This window comes from Lithobates pipiens, unplaced genomic scaffold, assembly GCF_037356315.1.
Source record: "Lithobates pipiens isolate NorthernLeopardFrog02 unplaced genomic scaffold, aLitPip1_a1.2 Scaffold_18, whole genome shotgun sequence".
NCBI lineage: Eukaryota > Metazoa > Chordata > Amphibia > Anura > Ranidae > Lithobates > Lithobates pipiens.
Genome location: NW_027507758.1, coordinates 513,075,906 through 513,093,070, shown reverse-complemented (window position 1 = coordinate 513,093,070; position 17,165 = coordinate 513,075,906).

Below are 17,165 nucleotides of genomic sequence, written 5' to 3'. Positions count from 1 at the left end.
CTGCCTGATCTGCTGTAGTAAACCGATTTTGAGTCTAGCTGCTCTCCTAGCAGTTGGAGAGCAAAATTGCTTGGCACCAACGGCGGTGTGTCCATAAAGGGCACAGGAGCGCCAAACCCCCCCCCCCCCGTCTCCTGGCACCGCTCTAATCCCCACCGTCGGCTCTAATAGGTGCCCAAAAACTCAGCTGTATGTTAGCAAAACAAAGGGATTCATTTTGCTAACATTGAACCCCCTTTCAGCCAATCAGGTGTGCAGGGTCTGTGTTACCTGTCACCTGATTGGTTGAAACGACGGGCTCTGTGATTGGACGCGTGATAGGTGTCCAATCATAGCTGAGGAGGAGTGGGCTAGAGAAGACATCAGGGTCAGGGAAGAAATGGGGGACACCGGACATCACCGTCACCCACTGCCCACCCGAGACAAGGCAAGTGCTGGGGAGATGGGCAGCACAGTGGCAGCGTTTGATGGGCAGAGTGGCTGCGTTTGATGGGCACAGTGAGGCTGCAATTGATGGGTGTTTTTTTTCAGAATCTTTCAGTTTATTTGCACCCCCAAAAATTTTGAGCACCACCACCAATAACACTGAGGCTTAGCGGAGTGTAAGGAATGAATAGGACATATGCCCCATGAATCATTCAGGCTTGTCAGTGATTAAACACCAAGGATCGAAGAACCTCAATGGATATAGGCGTGGAAACAGTTTATTAAAAAATGTTGCTTGTCTTGCAAAACGCTCTCAAACCAAGGTTTTACTGTATATGTAAAGCGCTGTGTAAATTGATGGCGCTATAACAGTATCTCATGGACAGAGGACAGAGTGGGGGGTTGTAGTCAGATGGGGAGTAACAGTGGGGTTCAGTGTCTTTTCACTCACAGTGATTGCAGAATCTGCTCTGCTGGAAAATAAAGACCACTGAACACGACTCCTCATATCCAAATCATATGAGGTATCTGCTCTCCACAAATCACAGCTGGCTGGGAATGCCGGTGTGAACTGCCAATATTTTAGAATTCTTATACACTGACTTTCTTTCCATTAATGGACTGATTTTGTTATAAAATTTTGAAACAAAATGTATGGTGATTTATAGTTATGGCTTTATGATTAAGGCTGTGTGACCATTGAATGGAGCACAACACCATATAGACACGCACGCTCCGCCGGAGGCATGATTGCATGCTGATTGGACCCAGGGGATGCCAATCAGCGGGTCCGGCAGACCCGATGTCCTCTGACCACCCGTGATCATTCCCTCAAGTCCCGCCCGGAGAAAAGTCCGCTCAATTTGAGCGCGTCTCCAGGTAGCCGGGGCCATCGAAGTAGGCGTCGCTGGCCCCGTCACCTGGTATGGACTTAAAGGGGAACCCCTACGCCGAAAAAAATCGGCGTGGGGTCCCCCCCCAGGTCCACATCAGACCCTTATCCGAGCACGCTACCCGGCCGGCCAGGAAAGGGGGGGGAAGAGCGAGCGCCCCCCCCCCCCCCTCCTGAGCCGTACCAGGCTGCGTGCCCTCAACATGGGGGGTGCCTTGGGGAAGGGGGGGCACAGCCCCCCCACCCCAAAGCATCTTGTCCCCATGTTGATGAGGACAAGGATCTCTTCCCGACAACCCTGGCCCTTGGTTGTCGGGGGCCCCCGATGTGAATGAGTATGGGGTACAATGTACCCCTACCCATTCACCTGTGAAAAAAAGTAAAAAAAACCCACAAGGGTTAAAATAGTTTATTGCACAGCTCCGGGGGTCTTCTGTCCGTCTTCGGGGGTCTTCTCACCGGACTCCTCCGCTATCTTCTGCTAGCTCTTTTACTAGCGGAGGAGCCCGGCTTTCTTCTCCGCCGCCGCCCTCTTCTTCCCACTTCGGAGGTCTTGTCCCCCTCTTCGGTTCTTCTAGCTCTTTTACAGGTGGTGGCCGGTCTTCTGTCGCCGCGCAGGCCCCCCTTCCCCAAGGCACCCCCCCATGTTGGCACGCGGCCTGGTACGGCTCAGGAGGGGGGGGCGCTCGCTCGTCCCCCCCTACCCTGGCCGGCTGGGTAGCATGCTCCGATAAGGGTCTGATGTGGACCTGGGGGGGACCCCCACGCCGATTTTTTTGGCGTAGGGGTTCCCCTTTAAGTCCATACCAGGTGACGGGGCCAGCGACGCCTCCTTCGCTGGCCCCGGCTACCTGGAGACGCACTCAAAATGAGCGGACATTCCTCCGCGTGTGTGGGCGAGTCTGTTCATTTCAAAAGTATGGCGGATAGTCCAGCGGACTTAGTACGCCGTACTAGTCTGCTGAAAAAGTGCCGTGTGTGGGCAAGTAGCCTGTTCGGAAAGTCCGGTGGGAAGTCCGCCAGATAGTCGGCTACGTGTGTACGCGGCATTAGAGTACCTGAACTTCCTTTCCAACCCTCTGATCCCATGTCAAGAGACTGTTCATTGTCTACGGTTTTTGCAAATAAAATCCATTTAAGTGGATCTGTCGTCAGTCTCTCAAGTTACTGGGCCATCTACCACGGGACACCCCGTGGCCCAATCTAACCAGCAGCTCCTTCGGGGGTTAGTGCTACATTTGTATATATCTCTTTGGGATGTGGTGCCCTTGATCGCCTGACACCTGGCAGGTTCAATACAACTTATTTTGGTGGTATTTCATGACAACTTTGTTTTTTTTAATATATAAAATTCCCGACCCCAACCCGATAGAACACCTTGGGGATGATTTAGAGCAGAGACTGTGAGCCAGGACTTCTCGTCCACATCAGTGCCTGACCTCACCAATGTTCTTCTGCAAGAATGGTCAAACATTCCCATAGACACACTCCAAAACCTTGTGGACAACCTCCCCAGAAGAGTTGAAGCTGTTATAGCTGCAAAGGGTGAGCCAACTCAATATTGAACCCTACGGAATAAGACTGGGATGCCATTAAATTCATGTAAAGGCAGGTGTAATATGGTGTGTGTATACACAGACGTTTAGAAATAAATGTAAACAAACATATCAAAACATGAAATCATGGATGGTGTCAATAGGGCAGTGGCCAGTGTCAGTAAAACAGGGGAATATGTGCCGCACGTGGTGATTAGGATGTGCCCAGGCTCACCCTGTGGGCATACCATTGGGAATGCCATAATCCTGGTATCCTCTTCAACAGCGGGCGGTCCGCTTTCAGATAAAAGTGGTCCCTGCGGTGGATTTGTCGCAAGATCACTTTTATCGTCGGAGGGAGAAGGGCCCCCCGCCGTGCTGCGGCCATCTCCACCGCTTACCAGAGCTGTCTGTAGTGGCAGAGACGATCGTGTCCTCTTCCCTGTGAGGCTGGATGCCACGTGAGGGAAAGATGCCCCCACTCTGCTCCATACCATTGGATGACGGAAGAGACTTCAAAGGTCACTTCCCCCTAATGGTCTTAAAAGGGGATTTTTTTTTGTAAATAAAAAGACATTTAAGTGTAAATGTGATATCTGAGGTCTGCTTGACCCCCAGAACTCACATTTAGGAGGTCCTGTCACGCTTTTTTTCTATCACTTTTTTTAAAAGGACAGAGTACAAATAAAATAAAGAAGAAATTTTTTTTTTTTTTAGGTAACCCGCCGAGCTCACACGCAGAAGCGAACGCATACGTTAGTTGTGCCCGCATGTGAAAACTGTGTTAAAAATGCCCTCTTTACCCCTCACCCCCCCCCCCTCCGCTCCTCACACCCCCCTCTCTACCCCTCACACACCCCCCCTCTCTACTCCTCACACACCCCCCCTCGTCTACTCCTCACACACACCCCCCCTCCGCTCCTCACACACCCCCCCTCTCTACCCCTCACACACCCCCCCTCTCTACTCCTCACACACACCCCCCCCCCACTCCTCACACCCACACCTAGGGTTGCCTAGGTGTGGGAGAGGCACAGACATGGCAGGATCCAGGGGGGTGCTGATTTACACCCAGATTTCAGTTGTGCCCTCCGTTTGATGTGATGTCTGATTGGCCACTGATCTCCCCCCACCATCGCCCGCACTCAGAGCTGGGAAAAGGCAATGGCATCCTACAGCAGTGAGAGGAGAAGTGGCAGAGTGGAGAGATGGCATCGGACTGTACACACACACTTTGATTACTGCCCCCCTATCTCCTCCAAGGGCTGCTCATCTCCTGGTGTTATGTTGAGAAGTGCCCCCCATCGAATAGTGCCCGGTATGTACTGCGCATGCGCCGTAAGGAACAGCACAACAGCTGATTTGCCGATCAGATGGGCTGACGTAATCAGAGCGCATGCGCACATCGTAGGAGGTATCTCTCGATGGGAGATACCATTTCACAGGTACAATTTAAATCTATACAAACAGCGGGGGAGACCGTAGTTCTCAGATTGTGCATCGCTGCTGCTGGAGGGCGGCTAGTGTGTGTTGAAGAGCTGGTTTTGTCTGTGTTGCAACCCGACCTTTCCCACAGGCAAAACCGGCCGTTCAACACAGCAAACCCGCCTGCAACACAGACAAAACCGCACCATCAGCACACTGTAAAGCCGCCCGCAACAGCGAGGCACAATGTGAGAACTACAGTCTCCCCCGCTGTTTGTATAGGTTTCAATTGTGGCCCTGAAATTGTATCTCCCATCGAGAGATGCCACCTACGATGCCCTGGTCACGTCACTCCAGCTGATTGGCAAATCAGCTGAAGTGCGGCTCCGTCCTGCGCATGCGCGGGCACTACTCGATGGGGGGGCACTTCTAGACAGAACACCGGCAGCAGGAAATGTGGATGGGGGGCGGTAATCACACTGTGTGTGTGTACAGCCCAATGTCATCTAAGAGCAATCCTGTCTCATGTGCTGGAGGAGCGCTGTAGTGACAGGAGAGGATGAGGAGGGAGAGGTCACAGGGAAATTGTACAAAATGGAGGAGGGGGGTAAAAGTTTGTGCTTTGGATGTTTGTGGAGAAGGAGGGTGGGCATTTATCTGTGCTGTGAGGTGTAATCAGGATGGGGGGTGTATTTGATAGAAGGAGAAATAGGGGGGGGGGGATATGTGCTAGGGCAGTTTTGGAGGATTTGAGCCGGACGGGGAATGTTTGCCCTAAGGGTGTGGGAATTTCTGCTAAGAGGGGGAAATTTCTTCTGGGGGGAGATTTGGGTAGGGAGGAAGAATGTGTGCAAGGAAAAGGGTAATTTGGAGGGGGTTGTGGATTTGTGGGGGGATTTGCTCTAGGAGGGGGGAGTGGGGGATTTTTTTTGCTAGGGGGAAGGATTTGTGTTAGGAGTGAGGGCTGGGGGAGGAGTGAGGGCTGGGAGTGGGGGTTGGGGGATTTGTGCTGGGAGTGGGGGTTGGGGGATTTGTGCTGGGAGAATGGATTGGGGGGGGTTATTGCTAGAAGGGGGATTGGGGAGGATTAGTGATTTGGGGGATTTGTTCTAGGAGGAGTGATTGGAGGCGGGAGGATTTGTGCTAGGAGAGGGAATTGGGGGGGGGGGTAGATTTCTGCTAGGAGGGGGGATAGGGGTGGGATGTGAGTTGGTGGGGGGGGCATAATAACTGTGTAGTGGATACTCCCACTTTGAATTAGATATAATGATGAAAAGTGACCCGCTGCCGCAGGCACCCGATATCTTATGGGTATGTAATGTGATTGGTATATATATGGAATGGAGGGGCTGCTGTAGTGATTGGCAAATGAATTGATGCATCAAAGCTGACATGACATCGGTGTACAAGGATGTAATTAATGGCCATTCAAATAATGTGACAATAATGAGCAAATAAATATCCAAGACGTGAGAATTCATATAATACAATCCAGAGCACTTTAGGTGCTGATAACAGTAATAAATATATGAAAAAGAAGGTGGAGATGAATGTATAAAATACGGAGGATTCATCTGTCAATGTGCAGCGATTGCTATGAAGACAGCAGAATATTAATAGTGATTTATAAACAGACGACTCCGAAGTAAAGGGGGAGATGAGAAATCTGAGGCGACTTTCACACTAAAAAGTAGCGGCAATTTACCGCCGATACCCCCATCCCCCCCCCAGTGTGAAAGTGCCCTAAATTGTTCTCTCTTGTAATCCTTTAATGTAATGGGGTGTCCCTTTCCAGTGTTGTAGGAGGGATTGTGGGGATTTGCGCTGGGAGGAGGGGGGCCCCTGTCGTGGAGGGAGTCAGAGGCCCCTGTCGTGGAGGGAGTCAGGGGCCCCTGTCGTGGAGGGAGTGGGGGGCCCCTGTCGTGGAGGAAGCCGGGGGGGCCCTGTCGTGGAGGAAGCCGGGGGGGCCCCTGTCATGGAGTGAGCCGGGGGGGCCCCTGTCAGGGAGGAAGCCTGAGGGCCCCTGTCAGGGAGGAAGTCCGAGGGCCCCTGTCAGATAGAATTTGGGAGGCCCCTGTCAGATAGAAGTCGGGAGGCCCCTGTCAGATAGAAGTCGGGGGGCCCCTGTCAGATAGAAGTCGGGGGGGCCCCTGTCATGGAGGGTGTGGGTTGCCCTTATCATGGAGGAAGTTTGGGGTCCCTGTCATGGAGGGTGTCAGGGGCTCCTGTCATGGAGGAAGTCGGGGGATTCTGTCATAAAGGAAGTTGGTGGGCCCCTGTCATGGAGGGTGTCGGGGGCCCCTGTCGTGGAGGGAGTAGGAGGCCCCTGTCGTGGAGGGAGTCGGAGGCCCCTGTCGTGGAGGGAGTCGGGGGCCCCTGTCGTGGAGGAAGCCGGGGGGGCCCTGTCATGGAGGAAGCCGGGGGGGCCCCTGTCATGGAGTGAGCCGGGGGGGCCCCTGTCAGGGAGGAAGCCTGAGGGCCCCTGTCAGGGAGGAAGTCCGAGGGCCCCTGTCAGATAGAATTTGGGAGGCCCCTGTCAGATAGAAGTCGGGGGGCCCCTGTCAGACAGAAGTCGGGGGGGCCCCTGTCATGGAGGGTGTGGGTTGCCCTTATCATGGAGGAAGTTTGGGGTCCCTGTCATGGAGGGTGTCAGGGGCTCCTGTCATGGAGGAAGTCGGGGGATTCTGTCATAAAGGAAGTTGGTGGGCCCCTGTCATGGAGGGTGTCGGGGGCCCCTGTCGTGGAGGGAGTAGGGGGCCCCTGTCGTGGAGGGAGTCGGGGGCCCCTGTCGTGGAGGGAGTCAGGGGGGGCCTGTCATAAATAAAGTCGGGGGGCCTGTCACGGAGGGTGTCGGGGCCCAAGTCACGGGGGGTGTCGGGGGCCCCTGTCACGGGGGGTGTCAGGGGCCCCTGTCACAGGGGGTGTCAGGGGCCCCTGTCACAGGGGGTGTCAGGGGCCCCTGTCGGAGAGGGTGTCAGGGGCCCCTGTCAGGGAGGGTGTCGGGGCCCCTGTCACAGAGGAAGTCAGGGGGCCCCTGTCAGGAAGTAAGTCGGGGTTCCCCTGTCAGGAAGTAAGTCAGGGGCCCCTTCATGGAGGGTGTCGGGGGCCCCTGTCATGGAGGAAGTAAGGGGCCCCTGTCATGGAGGAAGTTAGGGGCCCCTGTCATAGAGGAAGTCTGGAGGGTGTCGGGGGGCCCCTGTCATGGAAGAAGTCGGTGGGCCCTGTCATGGAGGAAATCGGGGGCCCCTGTCATGGAGGGAGTCGGGGGCCCCTGTCATGGAGGGAGTCGGGCGGGCTGTCACAGAGGGTGTGGGGGGCCCCTGTAATGTAGAGTGTCGGGGGCCCCTGTCAGGGAGGGTGTCGGGGGTCCCCTGTCATGGAGGAAGTCGGGGGTCCCCTGTCATGGAGGAAGTCGGGGGTCCCCTGTCATGGAGAAAGTCGGGGGCCCCTGTCATGAAGGAAGTCGGTGGGCCCCTGTCATGGAGGGTGTCGGGGCCCTGTCGTGGAGGGAGTTGGGGGGCCTGTCACGGAGGTTATCGGGGGCCCCTGTCACGGGGAGTGTTGGGGGCCCCTGTCACAGGGAGTGTCAGGGGCCCCTGTCACGGGGAGTGTCGGGGGCCCCTGTCAGAGAGGGTGTCGGGGGGCCCCTGTCAGAGAGGGTGTCGGGGGGCCCCTGTCAGGAAGTAAGTCAGGGGCCCCTTCATGGAGGGTGTCGGGGGCCCCTGTCATGGAGGAAGTCAGGGGCCCCTGTCATGGAGGAAGTCGGGGGCCCCTGTCATGGAGGAAGTCGGGGGCCCCTGTCATGGTGGAAGTCGGGGATTCTGTCATAAAGGAAGTTGGTGGGCCCCTGTCATGGAGGGTGTCGGGCCCCTGTCGTGCAGGGAGTCGGGGGGGCCTGTCGTGGAGGGAGTGGGGGGGGCCTGTCATGGAGGGAGTCAGGGGGGCCTGTCATAAAGGAAGTTGGGGGCCCAAGTCACGGGGGGTGTCGGGGGCCACTGTCAGGGAGGGTGTCGGGGGGCCCCTGTCACAAAGGAAGTCAGGGGGCCCCTGTCAAGGAGGGTGTCAGGGGGCCCCTGTCATGGAGGAAGTCGGGGGCCCCTGTCATGGAGGAAGTCGGGGCCCGTGTCATGGAGGAAGTCGGGGGCCCCTGTCATGGGGAGTGTCGACGTCAGGGTGTTGGGGGCCCCTGTCATGGAGGAAGTCGGGGGCCCCTGTCATGAAGGAAGTCGGTGGGCCCCTGTCATGGAGGGTGTCGGGGCCCCTGTCGTGGAGGGAGTGGGGGGCCTGTCGTGGAGGGAGTTGGGGGGCCTGTCACGGAGGGTAACGGGGGCCCCTGTCACGGGGAGTGTCGGGGGCCCCTATCACAGGGAGTGTCGGGGGCCCCTGTCACGGAGAGTGTCGGGGGCCCCTGTCAGAGAGGGTGTCGGGGGGCCCCTGTCAGGAAGTAAGTCAGGGGCCCCTTCATGGAGGGTGTCGGGGGCCCCTGTCATGGAGGAAGTCCCTGTCATGGAGGAAGTCGGGGGCCCCTATAATGGAGGAAGTCTGGAGGGTGTCGGGGGCCCCTGTCATGGAAGAAGTCGGGGGGGCCCTGTCATGGAGGAAGTCGGGGGGCCCTGTCATGGAGGAAGTCGGGGGGTCCTGTCATGGAGGAAGTCGGGGGGCCCCTGTCATGGAGGAATTCGGGGGCCCCTGTCATGGAGGAAATCAGGGCCCCTGTCATGGGGAGTGTCGACGTCAGGGTGTTGGGGGCCCCTGTCATGGAGGAAGTCGGGGGCCCCTGTCATGAAGGAAGTCGGTGGGCCCCTGTCATGGAGGGTGTCGGGGCCCCTGTCGTGGAGGGAGTGGGGGGCCTGTCGTGGAGGGAGTTGGGGGGCCTGTCACGGAGGGTAACGGGGGCCCCTGTCACGGGGAGTGTCGGGGGCCCCTATCACAGGGAGTGTCGGGGGCCCCTGTCACGGAGAGTGTCGGGGGCCCCTGTCAGAGAGGGTGTCGGGGGGCCCCTGTCAGGAAGTAAGTCAGGGGCCCCTTCATGGAGGGTGTCGGGGGCCCCTGTCATGGAGGAAGTCCCTGTCATGGAGGAAGTCGGGGGCCCCTATCATGGAGGAAGTCTGGAGGGTGTCGGGGGCCCCTGTCATGGAAGAAGTCGGGGGGGCCCTGTCATGGAGGAAGTCGGGGGGCCCTGTCATGGAGGAAGTCGGGGGGTCCTGTCATGGAGGAAGTCGGGGGCCCCTGTCATGGAGGAATTCGGGGGCCCCTGTCATGGAGGAAATCAGGGCCCCTGTCATGGAGGGAGTCGGGGCCCCTGTCATGGAGGGTGTCGGGGGGGCTGTCACAGAGGGTGTGGGGGGGCCCTGTAGTGGGGGGTGTCGGGGGGCCCTGTGACAGAGGGTTCAGGGGCCCTTGTCACAGGGAGTCAGGGGTCCCCTGTCATGGAGGGTGTCGGGGTCCCCTGTCATGGAGGGTGTCGGGGCCCCTGTCTTGGAGGAAATCGGGGGCCCCTGTCATGGAGGAAGTTGGGGGGCCCTGTCATAAAGGAAGTTGGTGGGCCCCTGTCATGGAGGTTGTCGGGGGCCCCTGTCATGGAGGGAGTCGGGGTCTCTGTCATAAAGGATGTCGGGGGGGCTGTCACGGAAGGTGTCGGGGGGCCCGTCACTGTAGGTGTCGGGGACCCCTGTCACGGTGGATATGGGGGGCCCCTGTCACGGGGAGTGTCGAGGGACCCTGTCACGGAGGGTGTGGGGGGCCCCTGTCAGGGAGGGTGTCGGGGGCCCCTGTCACGGAGGGTGTGGGGGGCCCCTGTCACGGAGGGTGTCGGGGGACCCTGTCAGGGAGGGTGTCGGGGGCCCCTGTCAGGGAGGGTGTCGGGGGCCCCTGTCAGGGAGGGTGTGGGGGGCCCCTGTCAGGGAGGGTGTGGGAGGCCCCTGTCAGGGAGGGTGTTGGGGGCCCCTGTCACGGAGGGTGTGGGGGGCGCCTGTCAGGGAGGGTGTGAAGGGGCCCCTGTCATGGAGGGTGGCGGGGACAACATCACGGAGGGTGTGGGGGGCCCCTGTCACGGAGGGTGTGGGGGGCCCCTGTCATGGAGGGTGTGGGGGGGCCCCTGTCATGGAGGGTGTGGGGAGCCCCTGTCACGGAGTGTGTCGGGGGCCCCCTGTCACGGAGTGTGTCGGAGGCCCCTGTCACGGAGGGTGTCGGGGGGGCCCCTGTCAAGGAGGGTGTCGGGGGCCCCTGTCACAGAGGGTGTCAGGGGCCCCTGTCACAGAGGATTTCGGGCCCCCCTGTCACGGAGGGTGTCAGGGGCTCCTGTCACGGAGGGTGTGGGGGCCCCCCCTGTCACGGAGGGTGTCAGGGGCTCCTGTCAAGGGGGGTTTGGGGGGCGCCTGTAAAGGAGGATGTGGGGGGCCCCTGTCAAGGAGGGTGTGGGGGTGCCCTGTCAAGGAGGGTGTGGGGGGCCCCTGTCACAGAGGATATGGTGGACCACTGCCTGGCATTTCTCTTCCCTCAGACTAGAAAGGAGGAGAGAAAACACTGAGGGATCGTTACACAAGCCCGCCCACATCCCGACACTGGACCCGCCCCCATCAGGTGACATCGGTCATGTGACACTTACTTTCTCTCCAATAGATGTGCTATGAAGAATGGGGGGGGGGTGTAGTCTCCGATTTGTCCTCTGTAGGGCGCTGTGTCCTGTTAAAACAGCCTCTGAAGAGCACACGACCTCTTCCTGGCACAGCAGCAGCAAAGTGACGCCGCTCGGCCAGCCTCTGCCTTATAATCAGTTATCCACTCTTCATCTGATTGGAGGACTCGATCTTCATCTGAGTGGCCGAGGTGAGCAGCGCATAATCTCCATCTCCATGACAACGGGGGACACAGGCTGGTTCCATGTCACTGGGGGGGGCAGTCTAGATGTCACAAGGGGGGGAAAGTCTGTGGGGGGGGGGGGCAAGTCTGGATGTCACCTGGGAGGGGGCAAGTCTGGATGTCACCTGGGGGGACATCCAGACTGGCCCCCACTGGTGGATGTCACTTGGGGGGGGGGGCCAAGTCTGGATGTCACCTTGGGGGGACAAGTCTGGATGTCTTTTGGGGGGGCAAGTCTGGATGTCACCCAGGGCAAGTCTGTCACGGGGCGCAGTCTGGATGTCACCTGGGGGGGGCAAGTCTGGATGTCACCTGGGGGGGCAAGTCTGGATGTCACCCAGGGCAAGTCTGTCACGGGGCAGTCAGGATGTCAGGGGGCAAGTCTGGATGTCACCTGGGAAGCAAGTCTGGATGTCACCTGGGGGGGACAAGTCTGGATGTCACATATGGGGGGGCAAGTCTTGATGTCTTCTGGGGGAGGCAAGTCTGGATGTCACCCAGGACAAGTCTGTCACGGGGGGGGCAGTCAGGATGTCACATGGGGCAAGTCTGGATGTCACCGGAGGGGGGGCAAGTCTGGATGTCACCCAGGGCAAGTCTGTCACGTGGGGCAGTCTGAATGTCACACGGGGCAAGTCTGTCACCGGGGGAGGGCAAGTCTGGATGTCACCTGGGGGGACATCCAGACTGGACCCCCTGGTGGATGTCACCTGGGGGGGCAAGTCTGGATGTCACATATGGGGGGGCAAGTCTGGATGTCACCGGGGGGGCCCAAGTCTGGATGTCACCTTGGGGGGGCAAGTCTGGATGTCTTTTGGGGGGCAAGTCTGGATGTCACCCAGGGCAAGTCTGTCCCGGGGGGTGCAAGTCTGGATGTCTTTTGGGGGGCAAGTCTGGATGTCACCCAGGGCAAGTCTGTCACTGGGGGCAGTCAGGAAGTCACATGGGGCAAGTCTGGATGTCAGGGGGCAAGTCTGGATGTCACCTGGGGGGCAAGTCTGGATGTCACCTGGGGGGCAAGTCTGGATGTCACCTGGGGGGGCAAGTCTGGATGTCACCTTGGGGGGGGCAAGTCTGGATGTCACCCAGGGCAAGTCTGTCACGGGGGGCAGTCAGGATGTCACATGGGGCAAGTCTGGATGTCACATAGGGCAAGTCTGGATGTCACCTTGGGGGGCAAATCTGGATGTCACCTTTGGGGGGGCAAGTCTAGATGTCACCTAGGGCAAGTCTGTCATGGGGGGCAGTCAGGATGTCACATGGGGCAAGTCTGGATGTCAGGGGGCAAGTCTGGATGTCACCTGGGGGGGCAAGTCTGGATGTCACCTGGGGGGACATCCAGACTGCCCCGTGTGACATCCAGACTGGCCCCCCTGGTGGAGGTCACCTGGGGGGGGCAAGTCTGGATGTCACATATGGGGGGCAAGTCTGGAAGTCACCTGGGGGGGGCAAGTCTGGATGTCTTTTGGGGGAGGCAAGTCTGGATGTCACCCAGGGTAAGTCTGTCACGGGGGGGCAGTCAGGATGTCACATGGGGCAAGTCTGGATGTCACCGGGGGGCAAGTGTGGATGTCACCGGAGGGGGGGGCAAGTCTGGATGTCACCCAGGGCAAGTCTGTCACGGGGGCAGTCTGGATGTCACACTGGGCAAGTCTGTCACCGGGGGAGGGCAAGTCTGGATGTCACCTGGGAGGGGGCAAGTCTGGATGTCACATGGGGGTGAAATCTTAATGTCACATATGGGGGGGCAAGTCTGGATGTCGCCCAGGGCAAGTCTTTCATGGGGGGGCAAGTCTGGATGTCTTTTGGGGGGGCAAGTCTGGATGTCACCCAGGGCAAGTGTGTCATGGGGGGCAGTCAGGATGTCACATAGGGCAAGTCTGGATGTCAGGGGGCAAGTATGGATGTCACCTGGGGGGGGCAAGTCTGGATGTCACCTGGCGGGACATCCAGACTGCCCCATGTGACATCCAGACTGGCCCCCCTGGTGTATGCCACCTGGGGGGGCAAGTCTGGATGTCACCTAGAGGGGCAAGTCTGGATGTCACCCAGGGCAAGTCTGTCACGGGGCAGTCAGGATGTCAGGGGGCAAGTCTGGATGTCACATGGGGGAGCAAGTCTGGATGTCACCTGGGGGGGCAAGTCTGGATGTCACATATGGGGGGGCAAGTCTGGATGTCTTCTGGGGGAGGCAAGTCTGGATGTCACCCAGGGCAAGTCTGTCACGGGGGGCAGTCTGGATGTCACACTGGGCAAGTCTGTCACCGGGGGAGGGCAAGTCTGGATGTCACCTGGGAGGGAGCAAGTCTGGATGTCACATGGGGGTGAAATCTTAATGTCACATATGGGGGGGCAAGTCTGTCACGGGGGGCAGTCAGGAAGTCACATGGGGCAAGTCTGGATGTCAGGGGGCAAGTCTGGATGTCACCTGGGGGGCAAGTCTGGATGTCACCTGGGGGGCAAGTCTGGATGTCACCTGGGGGGGCAAGTCTTGATGTCACCTTGGGGGGGGCAAGTCTGGATGTCACCCAGGGCAAGTCTGTCACGGGGGGCAGTCAGGATGTCACATGGGGCAAGTCTGGATGTCAGGGGGCAAGTCTGGATGTCACCTTGGGGGGCAAATCTGGATGTCACCTTGGGGGGGGGCAAGTCTAGATGTCACCTAGGGCAAGTCTGTCATGGGGGGGCAGTCAGGATGTCACATGGGGCAAGTCTGGATGTCAGGGGGCAAGTCTGGATGTCACCTGGGGGGCAAGTCTGGAAGTCACCTGGGGGGGGGCAAGTCTGGATGTCTTTTGGGGGAGGCAAGTCTGGATGTCACCCAGGGTAAGTCTGTCACGGGGGGGCAGTCAGGATGTCACATGGGGCAAGTCTGGATGTCACCGGGGGGCAAGTGTGGATGTCACCGGAGGGGGGGCAAGTCTGGATGTCACCCAGGGCAAGTCTGTCACGGGGGGCAGTCTGGATGTCACACTGGGCAAGTCTGTCACCGGGGGAGGGCAAGTCTGGATGTCACCTGGGAGGGAGCAAGTCTGGATGTCACATGGGGGTGAAATCTTAATGTCACATATGGGGGGGCAAGTCTGTCACGGGGGGCAGTCAGGAAGTCACATGGGGCAAGTCTGGATGTCACCTGGGGGGCAAGTCTGGATGTCACCTGGGGGGCAAGTCTGGATGTCACCTGGGGGGGCAAGTCTTGATGTCACCTTGGGGGGGGCAGTCAGGATGTCACATGGGGCAAGTCTGGATGTCAGGGGGCAAGTCTGGATGTCACCTTGGGGGACAAATCTGGATGTCACCTTGGGGGGGGCAAGTCTAGATGTCACCTAGGGCAAGTCTGTCATGGGGGGGCAGTCAGGATGTCACATGGGGCAAGTCTGGATGTCAGGGGGCAAGTCTGGATGTCACCTGGGGGGCAAGTCTGGATGTCACCTGGGGGGACATCCAGACTGCCCCGTGTGACATCCAGACTGGCCCCCCTGGTGGAGGTCACCTGGGGGGGCAAGTCTGGATGTCACATATGGGGGGCAAGTCTGGAAGTCACCTGGGGGGGCAAGTCTGGATGTCTTTTGGGGGAGGCAAGTCTGGATGTCACCCAGGGTAAGTCTGTCACGGGGGGCAGTCAGGATGTCACATGGGGCAAGTCTGGATGTCACCTGGGGCAAGTGTGGATGTCACCGGAGGGGGGGCAAGTCTGGATGTCACCCAGGGCAAGTCTGTCACGGGGGGCAGTCTGGATGTCACACTGGGCAAGTCTGTCACCGGGGGAGGGCAAGTCTGGATGTCACCTGGGAGGGGGCAAGTCTGGATGTCACATGGGGGTGAAATCTTAATGTCACATATGGGGGGGCAAGTCTGGATGTCGCCCAGGGCAAGTCTTTCATGGGGGGGCAAGTCTGGATGTCTTTTGGGGGGGCAAGTCTGGATGTCACCCAGGGCAAGTCTGTCACGGGGGGCAGTCAGGATGTCACATAGGGCAAGTCTGGATGTCAGGGGGCAAGTATGGATGTCACCTGGGGGGGGCAAGTCTGGATGTCACCTGGCGGGACATCCAGACTGCCCCGTGTTACATCCAGACTGGCCCCCCTGGTGGAAGTCACCTGGGGGGGGCAAGTCTGGATGTCACCTGGCGGGACATCCAGACTGCCCCGTGTTACATCCAGACTGGCCCCCCTGGTGGATGTCACCTGGGGGGGCAAGTCTGGATGTCACCTAGGGGGGCAAGTCTGGATGTCACCTGGGGGGGGCAAGTCTGGATGTCACCCAGGGCAAGTCTGTCACAGGGGGGCAAGTCTGTATGTCACACCGGGCAAGTCTGTATGTCACATATGGGAGGGCAAGTCTAGGTGTTACATATGGGGGGGCAAGTCTAGATGTCACAAATGGGGGGGCAAGTCTAGATGTCACAAATGGGGGGCAAGTCTGGATGTCACATATGGGGGGGCAAGTCTGGATGTCACATATGGGGGGGAAGTCTGGATGTCACCGGGGGGGCCCAAGTCTGGATGTCACCTTGGGGGGCAAGTCTGAAAGTCACCCAGGGCAAGTCTGGATGTCTTTTGGGGGGGGGGCAAGTCTGGATGTCACCCAGGGCAAGTCTGTCACGGGGGCAGTCAGGATGTCACATGGGGCAAGTCTGGATGTCAGGGGGCAAGTCTGGATGTCACCTGGGGGGGCAAGTCTGGATGTCACCTGGGGGAACATCCAGACTGCCCCGTTTGACATCCAGACTGGATGTCACCTGGGGCGACAAGTCTGGATGTCACATATGAGGGGGCAAGTCTGGATGTCACCTGGGGGGGCAAGTCTGGATGTCACCCAGGGCAAGTCTGTCACGGGGGCAAGTCTGTATGTCACACCGGGCAAGTCTGTATGTCACATATGGGGGGCAAGTCTGGATGTCACATATGGGGGGGCAAGTCTGGATGTCACATATGGGGGGGCAAGTCTGGATGTCACATATGGGGGGGCAAGTCTGGATGTCACATATGGGGGGGCAGGTCTGGATGTCACCCAGGGCAAGTCTGTCACGGGGGGGCAAGTCTGGATGTCTTTTGGGGGGGCAAGTCTGGATGTCACCCAGGGCAAGTCTGTCACGGGGGCAGTCAGGATGTCACATGGGGCAAGTCTGGATGTCAGGGGGCAAGTCTGGATGTCACCTGGGAGGGGGGACATCCAGACTGCCCCGTTTGACATCCAGACTGGCCCCCCTGGTGGATGTCACATATAAGGAGGCAAGTCTGGATGTCACCTGGGGGGGCAAGTCTGGATGTCACCCAGGGCAAGTCTGTCACGGGGGACAAGTCTGTATGTCACACCGGGCAAGTCTGTATGTCACATATGAGGGGGCAAGTCTGGATGTCACATATGAGGGGGCAAGTCGGGATGTCACATATGGGGGGGCAAGTCTGGATGTCACATATGGGGGGGCAAGTCTGGATGTCACATATGGGGGGGCAAGTCTGGATGTCACATATGGGGGCGGGCAAGTCTGGATGTCACATATGGGGGGGAAGTCTGGATGTCACCGGGGGGGGCCCAAGTCTGGATGTCACCTTGGGGGGGCAAGTCTGGATGTCTTTTGGGTGGGCAGGTCTGGATGTCACCCAGGGCAAGTCTATCACTGGGGGGGGGGCAGTCTGGATGTCACATATGGGGGGGCAAGTCTGGATGTCACATATGGGGGGGTGGTAAGTCTGGATGTCACCTGGGGGGGCAAGTCTGGTTTCACAGCAGGGGGGCAAGTCTGGATGTCACCTGGGAGGGGGCATGTCTGAATGTCATCCAGGGCAAGTCTGTCACAGGGGGGCATTCTGGATGTCTCACCGGGGGGCAAGTCTTGATGTCACAGCAGGGGGGCAAGTCTGGATGTCACCCAGGGCAAGTCTGTCACAGAGGGGCAGTCTGGATGTCACACGGGGCAAGTCTGCATGTCACCGGGGGGAGGGCCAGTGTGGATGTCACCAGGGGGGCCAGTCTGGATGTCACACGGGGCAAGTCTGTCACAGGGGGACAAGTCTGGATGT